The sequence below is a fragment of the Apis dorsata genome, unplaced genomic scaffold (genome assembly GCF_000469605.1).
Source record: "Apis dorsata unplaced genomic scaffold, Apis dorsata 1.3 scaffold_207, whole genome shotgun sequence".
In the NCBI taxonomy this organism is placed as follows: domain Eukaryota; kingdom Metazoa; phylum Arthropoda; class Insecta; order Hymenoptera; family Apidae; genus Apis; species Apis dorsata.
Window position 1 is genome coordinate 658815 of NW_006263491.1, and position 20463 is coordinate 679277.

General features: G+C 20.1%; 1 protein-coding gene across 2 annotated transcripts in view; it reads left to right on the top strand.

Annotated features, from left to right (window-relative positions):
* Positions 1-20463, top strand: part of LOC102676181 (cardioacceleratory peptide receptor) — an 88647-nt gene that overhangs the window by 15631 nt on the left and 52553 nt on the right. The window contains exon 3 of one of the 2 annotated variants that reach the window (XM_031510123.1): positions 3759-3895. The exons of the other annotated variant lie outside the window; for it this stretch is intronic. The gene's annotated coding sequence lies outside the window, so the exon portion shown is untranslated. The remainder of the gene's footprint in view (positions 1-3758; positions 3896-20463) is intronic. 2 annotated transcript variants of the gene reach the window in all.

Below are 20463 nucleotides of genomic sequence, written 5' to 3' on the forward strand. Positions count from 1 at the left end.
AATTTAAATCAAATATTATCAAAAATAGGAGATATAAATATAAAAATTATAAAATCATATTTAGTTCATACATCTATAAATTAAGTTTCTTATGTCTTATATTATATATAATATCGTGATTTTAATGAATAATTATATTATATGATAAAATTTTTAAATTTAATTTTAATATATACTATTATTTGATATTATTTTTTTTATTATATTTCAATAATTTCTTATTTTAAAATAGTATTTGTTTAAATTGATATGAAAATATATTTTAAAATATATTAAATAAAATATATATTAATATAAATAATATAAATTAAAATAAATTATTATATTAATATAAATTAATATAAATATATAATATAAAAAATATATTAAACATCTATTTTGTATTTTTTTATTTTATAAATTTTTAATATATATATATTTAATACAATATAATATGTTTAAATATTATTTTAAAAGTTTATTAACAAAACTTTGCATTATTCGAAGAAATAAAAATATTTATTTTTTTATGTATTTATTTTCTGTAATCTTGTCAATTGAAGCGTAATTCTACATGCAAAAATAAATCGAAAAAGTAGAATCACTAATCATTATTCATAGAACACCATGTAAATTAATTTTTCTGGATAGCTACAAGATGTTATTCAAAGAAGACATGTGATATGGCGTGGGAGTACATTCTATGACTTGAAAAACTAATCTATCGTTATCGAATGATCTTGTTTAAGAATAAAAAAATGTTCGAATAAAATATCTCAAGACAATTGAATTATTTAAAAAATAAAATTTCTTTTCTATAATAATTTTTATGGAATATAAAAAGACATATTTTCATTGTCACTTTCAATGGATTCCAGTATTATTATAATATTAATTATAGTATTAGTATTATTATTAGTATTAAAATTTGAAATATGTTAACAATATCCTTATCGTTATACTTTTTATCACATTGAATTTATTCTGCGGCAATGTTTTTGTATTATAATTTTGTATTATAATATTGTATTCTTTATATCCTAATATTCCATAATATCGCAATAAATTTTTGTATATCTTGAAAAATGTTCTGTTCGTTAATCTTTTTAATTTCACAATAAAAGTTTTCTCAATACTCTTATATTGTCGGGAGTAAAAATAGTATACTAGTTGGATAATGGAATGTCGAGTTAATAGAACGTTTAAATATCAAGATATTTAGATAATGGATGTTTAGGTAATGAATTCCACTGAATCTACTATAGTTCTAATTGAAATCGAGATTTATTTGTAATTATGATTTGAAAATTAATTATTGACAAAGAAATAACAAGAAATAATAAATAAAGGAGACAATATTGCAAATAATAAATAGATTATTGCAAATATATAATGTCTGATTAATTGTCTCGTGGTTATTTGTTATCAATTTTTGGAATTAAAACTAATTTTGAAATATGTTTTTAGAAAATAACTTGTATGTATTTATTTTATGTATAGATTAAGTTAGATTGATTATTATGAATAATTATAATTACAGTGATATGAAAATATTAAATAAAATAATATTGAATATGAAATAATTAATAATTTAATTATATTATATATTATATTATTTAATATTATGATATTAGTTATTATTTAATAATTGATAATCATAATTAATGATATGATATCGATCTAAATTTAATTTTGTCTTAAACTCATCGACACGAACGATTAATTTCCGTTATTTGTGATTATTTATATACTTTATATATTGTGACTATTTATATACTATTATATCACATTTTTATATAGATTAATATCCTTCGAAAAATTTAGAATCGAGACACATGCGCGATCATCATTCGATTAAATTATCCGATAAAATTTTGCTCTCGGGATTTGTTGGATGCAGATTCCGTTTTTACCGACTCTTGAGAAAAAGATTAAATTGCAATACTTACACTTTTTGACGAGGATTGTGCAAATATTGAAACAGATGAGATTGATATCGGATAACGAGAAATTCTACGAACTTGTCGATGACTCTCCATCTTCTAGTTTTCTAAGAATTTTATTTGTCGTTTCATCATTAAGAATGTACGAAGTTTGATAGACACAAAAATCTTATTATTAGTAAAAAACGTTTCAATGTATAATACTTATATAGATATAATTTATTATTATTATTATTATTATTGTTATTAATTAAATTCCGTAAAATAAATGAATAAACAATTAATAAAAATATGTTTTAATATTATTTGTTTGTTGCACAAACAATAAGAAATAATTAATAAAAAAAATTATAATTAAATATATTATGAATAGAAATTTTACACTAAAAACAAATTTCTTATTTATATATTTATTAATATAAATCAAAATATTAGAATATTAAAATTTTTATTTCGAATTTTATTTTATTTTTGTTGCTAAGACGATTATTTTAGGTTAAACAAGAAATTATTAAATGTATTATTGGAATATAAAAATGAGAGAATTATTGATATAAATTTTTTTTGAATTATTAATATAAAGCTTTTACTATATCATTTAATGTATCACTGCATGAATAGACGCAATACTAATAACACAAACATAAAAATGACAAAACAAAAAAAAAGAGAATCGCATAGATACAATATTTAGAACAACAGCGACGTCTGTTATATATTTTTCTTACTACGCATATAGCGATCATAAATTCATCATAAATTCATCCAATCATCCATCTTGTATTAATAAGTGTATACATATAATTCACCCATAATCAATTTCCATTATTTATAAATCAAGTTGTTTGTAAATCAAGGTAAAACATAAGCTTCATAAATGATTATTTATTTTATCATATATATAATTTTTTAAAATAAAGTTCCGAAAAATCCTAGTAATCAATTGGATCAATAAGAATTTGAAGAATTGTTACGAGAGAAAGGCTATTCAAGATATAAAATTTCAACTAATTATTGCGAAATATTAACAAAAAAAACTTTTTTATATATATTGAAAATCTATTTATATATTATTAATATAACTATCTTCACTGTAATAATTATTGTTATCGATTGTTGAGTGCTATAATAATATCGATTTTATCCTAACCTAATTCAACTCAAATCTAGTGAATAACGGATAAGTTAAATGTTTTTAATTTTTTAATAACCATGATTTTTATTGAAATTAAAATATAAATAAAATAAAACTAGTAATAAAGAAATAAAGAAACTGTGTGATCTGATTATAAAATATCTTGCAGAATTACAAGATACACGAAAAATTATTACACAGACATATTTGTTATGTTAATATATTTTATAATTGTCATGTCACTGAAATTTTATATATTCTATAAATATTCTAACATTCTATAATATAAATATAGAGATTGATACTGTTATTATAAAGGTTGATGTTGTTATTATAACATTATTGACTACTCAATAATCGAACACGATTGTATAATAATATTTGGATATCAAATATTCAATGTATTAATCACGTATATAGTATAATATTCAATATGTAGTGAAATTTTTATTAATATCTTAGAAAATAATAATTAAAGTTTCATATTTAGAATCTAATTTTCTTCCAAATAACTTTCAAATTTCGTGTCGATTACTTTCACAATTTACCAGAGTTTTTCGAAACTACAATTTTTTTCTATCACAAAACGAATTATGTAGACATTTTCTTGGTTACTCAATAAAAGCATCGCAATATGTTTCTTTACCTCACATCATCAACTGATTGCAGAAATCCACATGGAATTCGCTTATTTTTACTAGGAATGCGCGGTCGCGTTGAAAGAATGAAGAATGGAGGGAGAAGAAGCGAAGGAGGAAGAAGAGGGTCATTGACGTGATGCTGGAAAAAGGCGGGCGATAAAATTAAGCTCTTGCGAGTCATTTTCATTCGAAAAATGGTAAATACTGAAGATATTGTTTTCGATAAAATATCTTATTATTACATATCATCATTTCATTGAATATGTGCTATAATTTATAAAATATTTGCTATAATTTCCTTTGAAGCAAAGAATTAATTTACTATTAAATTAGAACTGAGACATATCCGTTCAGAATATAGAAATATTTCTATATATATATTTTATTTCAATTTGTTTTCAAATATACTGATTTAAATATATTTTTTATATATTTTTCATATTTTCTTCTTCTTATTATTATCATTATTATCGATATTTCAACAAATTGGGAATCATTTTTATAAAATAAATAATATTTTCAATTACTTCATATTTTTTTCATGATTTTTAAAAAGTTAATTCAGTTTTCAATAATTAAATTCCTGAATCACAGTCCTATAAAAAATTATATGTTTATTTATTAAAGGAATCAAAAGAAATTTATATTTTAAAATAATAATTCAATTATTTCTTTTTTAATTTTTAAAGATTAATTTTATAATAATTATATAATATATAATATAGCAATATAATTATATTAAATAAAAGCTAAAAAAACTAAAAGTGATTATAATGATTTCAAAAAGCATGCAACACAAATTGAGAACCATTCTTTTAAAATAATATAATTATATTATATTATTTATATATATATTATTTTATTTATATTATATATTATATATATTATAATATTATTATATATATAATGTTATAATATTATAATATACTCTATGTTTTCTTAATTTTTAAAAATTTATTCTCCAATAACTGAATCATTTCCCTTTTAAGAGAGAATTATTACTTAAATATTGTAATTCTTAAAATACTAATTCAATTAACCTCACCAGTTTTTTTCTAATTTTTAAAAAAATTAATTAATTCTTCACTAATTAGACCATTACATTATTCCTAGAAAGCATTGTGAACATTTATAAATCGTCTATAATAAAATTATATATAAAATAAAAAAAAACTTGCAAACGATGATTTTTCATCTACTCTTTAGATTAAAATCATATATCTATCTAAATGTCACAAAAACTTGAGCACTTCACTGAATCCTATAGCCTGTTAATTGAATCTCGTGTCGCTGAGCCGACGATTGATGTCACAGACGGTGAAATATACCGACCATCAGCCTTGGAGAATAGAAAACATGGTCGTGACCGTAGAGCAACGATTTACGTTATAGGGTGCATAAATCTCGAATTATCGCGTTGTTCACATCAATGAAATCTGGACCAAATTGAACGCAGTCGAATTCTACTTTGAAGTTTATAACTTTCTTTGAGTTGTGTATATATACAATATGTATATATGTAGTTTATAAATTAATCTTTGATTATATAATTCGATCATGATCGTGCGAACCGGCTACAAACTCCTTGCACGATTTCCTCAGAAACGATTTTTGCGCGTAATCAACTCGCGAAATTAGGGGGTTATAGTAATTGCGTTCGTACCGAGAACTTTAAAACTTTAAATTCATTTTATGGCGAACAGAGTCGAGAAGAAAGAGAAAGAATGTTATTTTTATTTTTATTTTCAATCGTCGAAATATTTCATGCACGTAGAAATACAATCCGACACAAAATTTTTCGTACATTATTTCACGAAAAAATTTATCTAACTTAAAAATTTTAATTTTAATAAAAATTAAGATACATATGAAATTTGGAATTATTATGGTGTTTTTTTTTGCAAAATTTTATTGAAAGATCTTAAATGAAAGATATATTCTTGAAAATAACGGTATTTATTGTTAAAAAATATTTGTCTTTTTTTTCCATTAAATGATAATATTATCATTATGAGTTATATGATTATGCAATTATACTTTTATCAAAATTTATTTTTTACATAATTAAGATTAATCACTTGGTGGTCTCTAATAGTATGTTATTTATAACAAAATATAATATATTTATCAACAAAGATTTTAACAAAATTGATATTTACTTAAACACGAATATATGTCAACGGTTAGTTTTCAAATATTATATATTATCAAGATAACAAATGAAAAAATAATTTAAAATATAAAGTAAAAATTTTATTAGCAGATGACAATAGCAATTAAAATATATTTATTATTATATTATAATAATAATAATAATTTATTATTATATTAAATTATATTAAACATATTTATTTGAATATATAACAGATATTAATATAAAATCATTTTTTAAATTTTCATTTTTCATCTTGTGAGTTCAAAATATTTCTTTTAATATGATAAATGCAGTAATAAAATCTAAGCATTTTATAATAAAAAAAATTAGGAATGAATAAAATTATTTGTCAGAAATTCATTTCGATAAATACAATAAATATTTTCTAATATAATTTTGATTAATATTTTTTTTATTTTTTAAAAATTTAAAAAAATAATTAATAATCATTTTCTTAGAAATTTTATTGCAAAATAAAATTAAATCATTCAAAAGTTTTTATATAAATTGTTCACTTTATTTGAACATTATTTGAGAGAAAAGATTGATTATAAATTTTTGAAAAAAGTACATTAAACAATTGTTAATCAAATTGCTGTATAAATTAATTTTCACTCACAATTTATATTGAAATTGATTGACTTAATTAATAATTAATTGATATAATTGTCTAATATAAATGTAGCTTTAATAATTTTGAACCTAATCTAACTTAATCTAACTTAACCTAACTAACCTCTTCTTAAACCTATTTTGCTATCTTTTTATATTTATTTTATCTTTTCTTTTTTTTATAATTAGAAGAATTTAGTCAACACTTGTATCAAAATTTTAACTCAAACTTAAAATGATAAGAATAGACTGAATTATTGAATTTAAAGAAAAAATTTATAGGCCAGAAATAAGTTTTTTTCAAAAAAAAAAAAAAATTATTAACAATCAATCATAATTAACCAATCAATATTAAAATAGTAAAAGATAATAATTTGGAAAGTGGAGATATTACTGTAAAATTGAACAACATTACACACGAAAACTAAAATTAAACTTATAATCTTATTATAATCGACGATCAAATTATTAAGTAAACATTTGCGAATCAAGAAAGTTATACGCGTGCGATCATGTATACTAGATTGGGAACTTTCTTAATTAAATGCAGTAAGTACATTGTTACAGCTGTATTGTTCGTGCATCAACAAATATTTTACTAAATTTTATAAAATATATATAATATATATAAATATTTTACTAAAATTTCCAGTTCAAACATCCTCCGTTTTTGTTTAATATATACTTTTATAATATTTTGATAAAAAAATTGATTTTGATAATTTTGATTATAATATTTTTAAAATAATTTTAAAAATAAATAATAGCATTAGAAAAAACGAAAAATGATAATAAAAAAATATATCATTTTCATCTAATTTATCGAAAAAAAATTTTAAGAGAATTTAATGAGTCTTCAGAGAATTTAAAAAATTTAAAAACTTAAAAAAAATTCAAATTTCCGATTTCAAGAGTTTTGAGATAACTTCTTCAAATTCAAAAATCAAGGTTTCAAGATTTGTCTTTATGATAGAGTCTGATTTTGATATATTACAACCACATAAAAAGAAAACGTAGAAGGGAGACATATTTACGATCTTAAGATCACTTCTCCGGGTATTCTGGTGATCTCGAAGATAGAAAACCGTAATGGAGTTGTTTACGGTCGCTTGGAGAGAATGAACTTGGAGGATTCCAGCATCTCTTAAGATATAGAGGAGAAAGAAAAAAAAAAGACAGATCTTTCATCTGCCCCATATATCTTCCCTCGCTGTGACTATTCCTTATCAGCTGGCTCGATTATTTGATAACGGAATTGGTCATTACTTTGGCCCAACTTTTCTCGGATAATTCTCTAAGAAATCTTTTCGATCATTTTGTTAGAAAACCACAAGTAATATAATAAATATTTTTATTATTTAATTTCTCTATTTTCTAAAGAATTTGAAGTTTGTTTATAATAAAATAATATGTAGAATGTTTTTTCCTATTAAAAAAGCATGATTTATAAAAAAATAAAAGATATTTTATGAAATATTTATTTTTTAAATTTATATTATATCTTTATTCAAAAATAAATAATTCAATTTAAGAAAAAATGCATTTATATTTATTAAATATTAAATATCACTATATATTTATTAAGAAAGAGATTATGGAAAAATAAATATTATTATTCCATTTAAATTTTTTCTATATAATTCTTTTCTTTTTTTCACTAAATTCAAAATATATATATGATTTACAATGATCTTATAATTTTATAAGATATTTTATAAAATTTTGATTTTTTAAATGCTATATCTTATTGTATAAATACATATAATTCTATAAGGAAAGTAAATGCACTTGCCATTTATCAAGTTTTTGGTTTGTAGTATATATTTATTGTACATATTTGTGAAGAAAGTCATAGAAAAATATAAATTATTATATTCAACTTTTTTCCTTTGTGAAGTTATTTTTTATCATTTATCTTTTTTACTAAAAATGTATGAAACATTCTGTATATACAAAGTACCCGAAGATTTAGTAGAGACGAGTCAACAGTTTTTTATTTTCACGCAAACCAGTCATTTTGAGGTTTCAAATAAATTTACAACTGAACCGATGATATAAGTAACATGTTCGACCATAAGCAAAAAGCTTGCTCGAAAATTCGTTATTCGCAATTTCAAATAATGATGTTCACGAATAGACATTGAAACACGATGTTCTTCAGGTTATATTTTTTTACTTCGACAATAATAGTTGATCGAATCACCTTTTTTGATAAAATGACCTCGTTCGTTAACATGACAGTTAACTAATAATCGCACAAATTACTGATGATAAAAGTAACCGTTTATCATTTGACAAAGTTGATACTTTTACTGTTCGGCTGTCCACACTACACATGCGTCTTTATATGCACAATTATTTTTAATATGACGACTAGAAGTCTAATTTTATGATCATCCAGCGCCCTCTTGCTTCCACGGAATTTAAATATCGTAAATATCACGATATAACGTCATTCTTCTTTCTACTTTTAATATCTTTATAAGTAAAAAAAAAAAGAAAAGATATAAAAAGAAGTCGTTATAATTTTTTATAATATGTACGTTAACGTAATTTTTTGAAAAAAAAAAGAATAATTGAGCTTTATTAACATTCGATCTATAAAACACACGTGCGAAATATGTTATACATATATAATTGATTTTAAAAATATTCGATTTTTCTCAATATTGCATATTTTATTAATTTTTAACCAAATATTTTTTATTTTATTTTTTTTTTAAATTATTGCAAGGACGAACATTATCATTGAGAAATGAAATAATGAATATATATATAATAAATAGAATGAAACCATTTAGAAATTAATAGTATTTGAAAATATTTAAGTATATATAATATGTATTAAATAAAAATTGAAAAAATTATTTGATAAGAAAGATTTTTTCTTTTGAGTTGCAGCATTTGAAAGTTAATTTTTTTTTTTAGAATCATTCTTTTAAATGCATGAAAGACGCAATTAGATATAAATTATAAACAAATTATTAAATCAGTTTATTAATTCAGTCATTAAATCAGTTATGTTAAGAAAATTATTAATTTAATTTAATTTTTAAGATAAGTTTTTGATAATTAATTTTGTAGAATTTAGTACATGAAAGACGAGGAAAATAAAATATTATTAGGATATTTTTTCATATCATAAATTTTAAAAAATTGAAGTTAAAATATCTCCTGAACTAATGGTTTTTTGGCATAAATAATTCAATAATTTTGTTTAGAGATTAAGATTATTTGCATTGTTTTGTGCATTTATAAAGATATGATTCTATTTAAAAAAATAAAGTTGACCTACAAATAATCTTTACGACTCAACGTAGAAAAAATCTCTTATATCAAATGATATATTCTATCAAATTATTTAATTTTTCCAAAATATTTCAATATTATATCAATAGAGATATATAGATAAATTTACATATAATATCCTGTACACGTCAAAATGATAGTAAATTGTTTTAATTTAATTTTTAAAATAGTATTAATAAAATAAAATTAAATTTTACTTTTTTCATCAAATTCAATTTTTCATAAAATTTATCAAATATTTAATATAATATTTTTATGGCTGTATTTTTTATGATTTGAAGTAAACAGGTAAACAGAATAAAATATTACTTTTTTTCCATTTTATGAGTCTGTATTTTCTATTGTTTTTTTTTTTCATATTATTTCTTTATTATCTTTTTCATTTTATATTATAATGAGCAAAATCATTTGAACAAACCTTGGAAACCTAATATTTTTCATATGTTATTTTTATAAAATTCATAATATATATCTACGTTTCTCAAAAATGTTAGTCATTATATATATTATTATTGTAACACATTTGATTAAAATTAATTTATTAATATTCATTTTTCATAATTTAATAATAATTTTTAATTGAAATAAAAACTGTTTATTTTTTATACAGCTTTAGAAATTTAGTTTTATTATTATTATTATTATTTTCATTAATAAAAACCATTAATGTTAATTTAAATTGCTAATAAATAATAATTAATCTAAACATTTTTTTAATTCATCACTTATATGTTTACATTTTAAAATCAAAAATATTTTATAGACATATTTCCTTTCTATACAGTTACATATATTAATTTATTTTTATTATCATTTTAATTTTATTTAAGTTATATTAGAATATATGAACATATTTTATATATAAGATATAACAAAAATTTATATACACATTAAAGTTCCAATATTAATTAATTAATTTTCAAAATACACTTTCTTTGAAAATTGTTGCACATTGCACTATGTTCAAAGATTAAAATAACACGAATCATAAGTCAGAGGTAATGCGAGCTAATCTGGTCACAATAAATTCTTCTGTTGGTCAGATGATGGCGATAAAATTAATTATATGGTCGCTCTGACTACTTGGTCGGTTTTATGGATGGAAATTAATACTTTCTCGAGGCATACTAAACTAGTGTATAATCTGTTAAACTTACGAGTTCGGTAGCTAGTTTTTGAACGAACGTAAATTCAATCACCTCGTTATCGAATTATCAACCATCCAATTTGATTTGTTTTTTTTTTTTATGAAAAGAGAAAGAATTGAAAGCTTTTTTTTTCATCAGCCAAACTGTCTATAGATTCAATCATTCGAAATTATTGGATTTTGAAATTAGAGAGGAGATTGATTCATATTTTAATTAGAAATATGTAAAACTAAGAAATTAATTCTACAAAAATCTCTTTTTTTGAAATTTTGAAAAGTTAACCTAATTTAAACTTTTTGCTAATTTAAAAGAACATTTCAATTTGTATAAGTAAGTTATAAGAATTTTGTCATAATATGAATTTATTTCTATTTTAATTATTCATATTTTATCTAATCTTTCGATAGTCTTCTTTAACTTTGTGATTTAAAAATTCTTGAAATTTTGAAATAAAAAAAAAAATTTATGTTGATAGTTATAAAAATTTTGTAATATGATTATTTCTATTCTATTTATTTAATTCTAATCTAATTTAATTTTTCTTAAAACTTTCTATTATATATTATATTACATATTTCTATAATTTTGTGATATGAAATTCTTAAAATTCTAATATAGAATAATTTTTGTAAATATAATAAATTATTATTTTTGACTGAATAATTATGAACTTAAATTTGAAATATTCCAAAATTTGTTAAGATTTTAATTTGAAATATCATCAATTTGGAAAATCACCAATTTCGAATTTCAAAAATTTAAAAATCAAGTTTTAATCCATTTCTAATTAGATAATATAGTTTTTCAAATTGGAATTTTTTATATCGTTATATTCTATACATTTTATAATATTTTTCTTTTGAAAAGAAGTGAAAAAAATTTCTAACAAGATGAAAAGATGCTATAAAACTAAAATTTTTTCTTAATAAAATAATATTTTAAGTGTTTAAATTTAAAAAAATAAACTAATAGTACTATAATTATACTATTAATATTATCAAGTGTCTAAGTATTTTAATGAAATACACATTTTAAAATATTTTTTTTATGAGGTGGTATGAAAATGTGCAAAGTGAATAAAATAATTTGATCATTTAGAAATATAGAATATTTCGTTTGTTTTCAATAATACTAAGATTAAAAAATGCAATTAATAATGCATTTAATTTTTCAAAACAATTCCTATTATTATCAAAATCAGATGAAATATTCAAAATGATTAAATTATTTAATTCATCGTATATTTAAAAATATAATTTAAAATAATATTTTTTTTATACAATTAAATCATATTCAACAATAAAAATATTAAAATTAATTTAATTTCAATTCTTATCTAAAAAATTTTCTTATTATTAAATAAGATAAAATGTCAAAATTATTTTGTTCATCCTATAGATTCGTTATTTCTTTATATAACTAGATAAATATTATTTTAAAAAATTTATTTACAATTCTGTTCTCGTGGCAGAAATGAAAATATCTGCATATGCAAATGCAAAAAAATGTAAATATTTAATATTTTATGCATTTACATATCGCATAAAAAACAATATTTTTTGGTCTGAAAAATCATTTTTTAAATATTAAGCAAACTACTCAGCAAATTCTCATTTTATCATCGCAATATCGAGGAAATTTTTCGAAAACAGCTCGTTATATTTAACTTGTTGCTTGTTTATTACTTATCAATATATAATATCCAATACAATGTATTCATCAAATAGAATCAAAATTTAGAAAACGATATTAATTATGTATATCATTGATTATTTCGTTGTGCATGAGAAATTATTATGCGAATAGAAAATGCCATTATTCATTCGTTTGAAACGAAAACTTTTAATGAGATAGTTGATAAATTTAACTTATACGTCCTCTGAAAAAAAAAAAAAAATGAACAGTTATCATTTTCTGCCATTTTAAATTTATTTACACTTTGGTTAAAAAAATTTTTTTTCTTTTTTAGAATTTTTAACCTTAAAATTCAAATATTTTAAAGAGATGAATTAGAAAATTTTTTTATCAGGAATTTAATAAATTGATGAAATTATTATTATTGATATTTTATTTTATATTACTGAAATTAGACGTATATTAATCAAAGATTTTTTTATTTAAAGAAAGTATTTAGAAGAGTATTTAAAGAAAATAGATTAAAAAATTGTTTTGTCAAAAATTTATAAAATTAAAGAAATTATTATTGATATTTTTAACGATAATTTATAGTTAATAAAAAATTAAAAGACGATTCAATTAAAAGAAAGGATAAAAGAATGATACAAAATTTTTGGTCAGCAGTGACATATGATAAAAGAAGAGAATCAATTTTTCAAACATGAGTTAACTACGACAGATCGTAAATCATAATATATTACGATATAATTCTGTGTGAGACACGCAAAATTCCATGTTATTTATTAGAGAAGAAATATTAATCTTATAATTTAGAGCTTTCAAAAGAATAATAATATTGGCATTGGACCAGTGATTTATTCTGAAAATATTGTCTTTTTCGTAAAAGATCAGATTAAAATCGTTGATATTTTAAAAAATTATTTTTCATCGATTTATCTATGTTCTTCGTAAAATTATAATAATTAATATTTTCCAAAATTGTAAATAAAATAAAACTAATGAATATTTAAAATAAGATTTATAATTTATAATTTATTTTATAATAATATAAAACAAAATTTAAATTTCAATGTTAAAATATTTAGATGTAATATCATATTAACATTATACATATATTAATAAATATTTTTAAAGGATTTATTGTTTTCGGATTTATTTAGTACAAAACAAGTTTCATTTTCTTACAATTTTATCATTTATGAAAGAACATCTTTATCATCTTATGATTTTGGTAACAAGTAAAATAATTAAATAAAATTATTAAATAATAATTTAAATAATAAATATTTAAATAATAATTTTTATATCTTTCTCAAATATATGAATTTTTAAGTATCTTTTATATGTATATGTAGTATAATATATTTATTTATGCATGGTACCTATATAATGTTTATTTAAAATATGTCACTTATTTTTGAATATTTTTACAAATTTATAAAAGACTTCACATATCCTCTACTATATTCTACTATATACTCTAATGTAACCGATGTTACATTAAATATAATAATATACACTTAACATTTTATATCTATAATACACAATTATATATTCTGAGAATTGAGAGTAATAAATATATATTTTAATTATAGGAATATAAATATTTAATTATAGGAGTAAAACAGAAAAAAGAGATTGCACGAATAGAATTCTTTACATGGAAATATGTATTTGTTTTTGAAAATATTGTTAATATTAAAATATTGTTAATATTGTAAATAAATTATTAATGAGTCTGTGTTTATTAATACTTTCTCATCAAATCATGTGTTAAATCATGATTAGGAAAATTTTCATTTTTATTTATAATTTACATATTATTTATAGAAAACAAAAAGTCTATACATTACGGGCCATTGATTATTCAAAATTAAAATTTTGCAATGATATTTATAAAGGAACATTTTATTATTATTATTAAAATATTAAAAATTATTAAAATATTAAAAATATTTAATAAAAAATTATAACATTTAATAAAAATGTAAATATATAAATTTAGACATTTTTTAATTGTAATTTCAAAAGATTGCTCATCGATCCAAAATTTGAAGGAGCTATTAGGAGAGAAAGGATAAATCTAAAATTTAAAAATTTTAGTTTTTATTTACTTTATTTACTATTTTTTGAGATATTATAAAGAACTTTCTTAATTTTTATTGATATATAATAGCCTTTGTGTAACTACCGTTATTTTTAAGTCTTGATAACGTCTATAGATTTTAGTATTTATAGGATTCACTTTTCATTTCATTAAAAATTTTTTTCTAATTATTTCTCAAGAAGTTAAATATATTTGACTTACCAAATGTCATATATAAGTATATAAATGTCATAAATGTCATATATGATAAGTTAGAAATTAGAAAAAAACTAATTTATATATAAAAGTATTTGGCATGCAAATGTGATAATTGCTGTTTTCAATAAAAACAATCTCATAATTGAGATATTATGTAATAGGATTAGAATTTAAATGCAGTTGCTTGAAAGAGATTAAAAAAGAAAATAATAAAAAATATATAAAATATATAAAAAAAATAATAATAATAAAAAATATATTTTTGGAAAATTATAATCTATTTGCAAATTTAAGATTTAATTTCAAATTACAATTACAAATTATAATTGACAGAAAATTAAGCCTGTTTATATCAGTTGGCAAACAAGTCTTATTATTAATAATAAATTATACACATTCGAAATATATAATTATAATTCATTTACAAATTAAAATTGTAAATTATAATTGATTTGACACAAGCAGATAATTAAGCGTCATTATATGCATTCATTAAAATGTTAACTAAAAATAGAAAAAAAGTGTATTAGGTAAGACATAAATGTACTTACAATCAGATGCAAAAATATTCGACTAGAAAAATCATGTATTTAAAAATTCTGATTTTAACTGAAAATTTATATATAAGAGTATAATGAAATGTTTTAATTTCAATTTTTAAAATATTTATTTATATAATTTTTTAAAATAAAAGAAATTTTAATTTTTCTAATACAATTTCTTAGAAATTGTAATTTTTATTTTATGTTGAAATTTTATGAATATATGCACAATTGATTATATATATTATGCAGCAATAAGAATATGATTTTAATGAGATAAAATCTACAATTAAAATTTCAATATTTTTTTGTTTTTTTAATATTTTTTTTTTCAATATTATTTCGTAATGGTACAAGAGCAAAATTTTAAATTATGAAATATTTAGTTTTTAATGTACTATTACTCTGTCATGTCGTATGATATATGCTTGAATTTGTTTTGAAACAAATTATAATGTAAAAAAACTTATTTAATTTAAAATTTATCAAATTTATTATTAGAACAAAATTTATTTAATTTATAAATATTAAATTTATTTAATATATTCTATTTAAAATATTGAAAATCATTTTGAAATTTCCAAAAAATTTACAATTATAAAAAAATTATATGAATCATTATAGTAATAAATACAATACAACTTTTTCTATCATTTTTTTATTTATATGTTAAATTTTAATAATTTTATTTGTATATTTTCTTTTCTAGAAAAACATGAGATAATAATAACATTCTGTATACAAATATTTAATAAAATTAAAATTTTTGAAATAAGGAAATTTCTTTATGAAGACAAATACTTTTGCTCTTGACTGTATATACTTATATTACTATATATTTCTTAATGGAACGGAAATCGACAAAATGTCAAAACGTGGTGATCAAAGAGATTAAATCGCGTTGAAATGATTTATCAATTATTGTGTGATACATCATTGAAACATCGTGGTTTAAATGATTGCATCTATGTAGAAAGCTGGTCGACAATGACGTTATAACGAGCTTTGTTAACGAGCTGCCGCTTCAACCAGTTGTATCGAGAATTATATGACATCCATGTGTCACGTGGCTGATGATTTACAATTGCTCGTGAATCTCAACTACTCGTTATTATGTATCATCTTGACTACCATGGTGGTCCCATTTTTGAACTATAGAAATTTGCCAGTTCATTATTGATGGAATATGAAATATAGAATATGGAATATGAATTATTAAATAATTAAATAATTAAATAATAAATAATAAAAAAAATAAATATATAATTCAAATTTTATTAATTTGAATAAATATTTGAAAATCATTATAAATATAAAATATAAAATTAAAATTATGTAAAATTATATCTTGAATAATCTCATTATAATTATTAAAAATAATTATTATATCTCAAATTACAAAATCATCATGTCTCTTTTTTCAACATAACCTTAACCTCAAATTAATATCCAGATAAAAATATAAAAACCAATTCATCAAAACTAAAAATTTCGTTTTGACCGAAAATTTATCTACAAAATAAAAATTCATGGTCCGTTCAACGAAACGATGAATAACTCGGTTGATTGAATGATCATTTAATCGAAATTTTTGGTCTGCCATTCTATGCACTCGTGAAATTTCCGGATTCGACATTATTAAATTCCATGCTACTTTGAATCTCATTAGCCTTCCTCGGGAATAGAGAGGTATATATGAATAACCATTATATATGTACATACATTGGGTTATACACCAACTATACACAGAATTTGCACGAAAGTTGGCTTGCATTTACCAAACTGTCGCGACAAACGAGGAATACATAATATAATAGACGAGAACCACGTGTTTCTTGTACCTAATTATTGTAATTTCACGATGAGACAATTGATGCATAAGTTATGTAATTTTAACAGCCGATTAACGTATAGTCATCACTTTTTTGCAGGGACAGGAATTTTTGAGGTTATGAATATTTTTATGCGTGAGACGTTTAACATTCAATGAAGAATTTATAGATATGTTATAGTTACTCGATAGAGGGCGCATATTCATTGTCGATATTTTCTGAAAGTAAAGTTCAGTATTAACCCATTAAAAAAATAATTACTTAATAAAAACTAGATTAAAATTTCAAATAAAGTTACTTTAAATAATGACTTCATTTAAAAATGTTTAAATAAATAACATTAAATAACTTTATTATTATTCTAGCTATTATAGTTGATCCGTTCTTCAATTAACTTCAATTGTTAAGAATAAAATTAAGAAAATTTGCTTTTCTGCTTGAGTTTTAATATATATAATATGTTTTTTAATATATATATATATAATAAGAAGCGAGTATTTATTGTTTAATAATTATGTAGGATAAGACTTAAGTCAATGATTTCAAAACGCTTTTTTTTATAATTATGAATTAGTTTTTCCAAGATATACTTAAATATAGAATGATATTTATGATATGAAAATTTATTCCAACAAAAATTATGAGATGAAATAAATAATATTGAAAATACGAATGTTTTATTATATTGAAATAAAAACTTTCATATTCATTTAAATAAGAAAAAACATATATAAAAACAATCAAACATCAATCTTTTTCATGTCACTCAGACCTGAAAAATTATTTTTCAATATTTCTTAAAAAAATTCATTATTCAATACACTGGAAATATTAAAAAAATCTCAATATCATATAAAAACCGATATTTTATTACGCTAAAATTACTATTTAAGAAATATCTCTTACATTTATTCTCATCTATAGAAAATATCATCTATTAATTCTTAATGGACCATCTTATCTCAACTTTTCATTTCGTTTCACTCTTCATTAAACTTTAATCGATAAGTTATAATTAAAAAACGAGCATAAAAGCGATTAAAACACACCGAGAAATAGGCTTTGAATTGCAAATTATGCTTGCACTTGTGGAATCTTTATTAAATCGATAACCGTGACTCCTGTGAAATTCGCCTGGGGGAATCTTACGTCTCGAATGATGGCGGAAGTCCTCTTCCGGTGGAAGGTGAGCATCAGCCGTTTTAATCCCAATACAAACGTAAAATTCAATATTCTCTTTGATGACTTTATCTCCTCATTTATACATACCCTTCTTGTGCTTGTATTTCGATCTTCTCGAGATGAAAACGAGACGCGATGTTCGCTTGTATTAGCAGATTCATTTATTTAATTATTAATTCGTAGATATCTTTCAGTTCAAGCAACAAGGAAAATAGTAAAATTATCTCTTATGTTGCAGTAAAATTATCTGGACAAATTTAGATTAATTAATTAATTATTTAAGTGTAATTATTTTAGTATACGCAATAAAGAAAATATAATCCTTGATGAAAAAAATAGGATCATTTATAATTTTCGGTATTTTTCATTTTTTTTTCAATTTATAAAAACTTGGACGAAATGTGATTGCAAATTTTATTAATTATTAATACATATTGATATATATATATAGTTTATATTATGATATGATAATATTTCATTATTTTTTTTATCTATATTTACCAGGCAACTCTCCTGATATAAATCTTGATATTCAGAAGCTTATTTAAAACACTCCTATATAAATTATCACATTAGATGATTTAAATAAAAAATTCTTATATTTGATAAGAATCTACATTATAAATTTCAAAAATCTACATTATAATCTAAACAAAACAAGGATATAAATTAATAATGTATATAAAATATAATGTAAATATAAATTAATAATGTATGATTATATATATGATTATATTATTAATTAATAAAAATAATAATTAATAAAACTTGGAAGTAATAAAAATTATTTTATTAAAAATATAAAAAAAGATGAATGACCCTAATTTTATAATCAAGATTAAAATCTAAGAAAAAATTATATAAAATATATTAGATGTAAATGAAATGATTGAATTTTTGATAAGAATATTATTTTACAGCTTTATTGAAATTAATTAAAATTTTTTATTTCTATTCAATAAATACAATATTCTTGTTCATCGAAAAGCAAAATTAAAATTATCACACTTAATTGATTTGATTGATTGTTATTAATAACTCTTTTCTTTATTTTTTATGATTGTATTTTTCAATTTTTTACACATTATGTCAAATTTCTTGTGTTCTCCTTGTCTTTCATATAATAAGTTTTTAAATTCAAATTAAAATATTTTCTAAATTGATAATTTTAAAAATAAACAAATATAATTTATCATACAAAAATTTTGAAGTAATCCTAATACAATTGAATACATTTTTTCCCAAATATCATATAAATTGCACGCTTTTAAGAAAGCATTCTCATAAAATATATTTCTCTTTTTAAGTGAAATTTTAATATTAAAATACATGGATTTCCATTGTGCGTTTTGTTGCCACGAGATATTCGAGATATAATGAAAATATTAGTTCTTCTAGAATATGAATTGTTTATGAATAATGCAAATCTTTTATATTCCTTTATTTCTTACACTACATTACATGTACATTTTCTATTTTTAATTAAATTATAAATTGTAAATTATAAATTAAAAATGATCAATATTGAAAATGATGATTTGTTGATTATATCTTCCTAAAACGATCGATATCTTCATTTACATTTAATTCGAATATCATATGAGAAATGAAAAATCGAGAATGTAAAATCGATGTAATAAGATGGATTGAAATCAAGTGAAAATAAATATAATAAATTGAACCGAAACAGAAATCTGAGATTTTGCATAAATTTTAATGGATATGTAAATATTAATCTACAGAAGATTAAAATATTCGCTTAATAACGAATTAATAATCTATAATTTTTTACAATATATGATTATTTATCATTCTATCAAAAATAGAATAATTATTAATTTATAATTTGTATTTAAATAAATATAAATTTTATCAAAAATATTTCAATTGTTTTGAATTCAAGATATTTGAAGTAAATGCATATTGTAATAATGTATGAAAATTTATTATAAATATATATAATAACATATTAGAATTTATATATTTCTTACAATAAGTTATTCAAATTTTTAAAATTATATAAATTTTTTTAATAATATTAA